Genomic DNA, 1,667 nt, shown 5'->3' with positions numbered 1-1,667 from the left:
CGCACAGCTGATGAGGAGAGTGTGAGACTGTGATGAGGGTGAGGATGTAGAGGTAGGCCAAATCACAAAAGGCCTTTGAAGCTATGATACACATGTGGACTTCATCCTAAGGATGATGGATGGGGACCTCTGAAGGCTTATAAACAGGAAAGTCATCACGAGTTTTGTGTTTCAGAAGGATTATTCTGGCTGTGGGGAGTGGGTTATAGAGAACCAGTCCTGGAGGGAGGAAGAACAGTGAGGAGGCTTTTGCAGTTGCCGAGTTGGCAGGTGACAGTGGCTTAGACGGGATCGTGGCAGTAAGAGTTGGAAAGTCAAGAGATTTCAGAGATAGGATTGGCAAGATTTAGGATTGACAGGTACGTGGAAGTTGAGGAAGAGGGAGCAGTCAGGGTTGACTCCCAGGTTTCTGCCTTGGGCAAAGGCTGTAGGGGGTGCCATTCATTCACTGTCAAAGGGAACATCAAAGCTGTTGAGCACACAGTGACAGGCACATAGTAAGTACTTGGTGAAGGTTAACTACAATTATTATCATAAGTTCAGTTTTAGGTGTGTAGTGCTGGACAAATATTGAGTAGGGAGTGGGATACATGTATCAAGTAAGATGGTCCTGAGAAGATTCAATGTGATAATGTGCACAGGCATTTGGCACAGTGTCCTAAACACAATAAGCCCAGTAAACGTGAGTCTTCTCCTCCCATTAAGTCTCATGAGCAGAAAACACCACCATAGTCTGTTTATTACTAACACCCTACAGGGAAGAACTTCAGCTAGGGTTGGCATCTGAAGGGAGAAGGTTAGGTGGCACTCAGAAGAGCTTTCTGATGGCCTGTATATGGCTTGGCTTCTAAGACTGGCAGGGAGCCCTCACCTCTCACAACAACTTCTTGGTTCATGAGCTCATCTCAACTCCATAACTACTCCCTGAGGTAGGCTGGGCAGGCATTATCCCGTTTTACACATGGGTAACCTCAAATTTGAGACACAGTGACCTCCTCAAGGTCATACAGTTGGTAATGGTCCACCGTGCCTGGGACTGAGGTCTTCCTGACTCCAAAGCCTGGGATTCTTTCCACTGCACTGCAGTGCAGACTAATTTACTGAGCACTTACTAGATGCCAGGCACAGCACCAGACCCTTTGCAAGCATTAACCTCTGATCCTTAAATTGGGATTATCATTGCCATTTTACAGAGAAGTAGAAATTGAGGATGGGGTGGCTGTTAAATGACTTGCCAGAGATCACTCAGGAGGGGCACAGGTAGGATTAGCTTATAGCTCTCCATCCGTTCAGTAGCAGAAATTTTACCAACCTTATTGCGAGACGCTGGTTGCTGACAGAGCTGGTTTATAAACTTTGCTCGATTCAGGTAAACACAGTTGGGGGGAGTTGTTGGGGGGGGGGGGGAAAGGCTGTGCCGCGCCTGCGCGCTAGCCACAGGGGCGGGGAGGTCAACGCGAGGGCAATAGTGCGCCGGTGCCAGAGTGGGCGTGTCTGCTTCCCAAACACCCACTGTCCCAATGGTGCACGTCTGTCCCAAGGTTGGCCCGTTCGACTTGAGTGGTGGCATGTCTTAACCAATCACCGCAGAACCCGGCCTGTTGCCAGGGTGAAGCCGTGCCCGCCTCTCTACTGGATGCGGATTTCTGGTGGGTGGAAACGGAAGT

The sequence above is a fragment of the Balaenoptera ricei genome, chromosome X (assembly GCF_028023285.1).
Source record: "Balaenoptera ricei isolate mBalRic1 chromosome X, mBalRic1.hap2, whole genome shotgun sequence".
NCBI lineage: Eukaryota > Metazoa > Chordata > Mammalia > Artiodactyla > Balaenopteridae > Balaenoptera > Balaenoptera ricei.
This window is presented reverse-complemented; position numbering follows the sequence as displayed.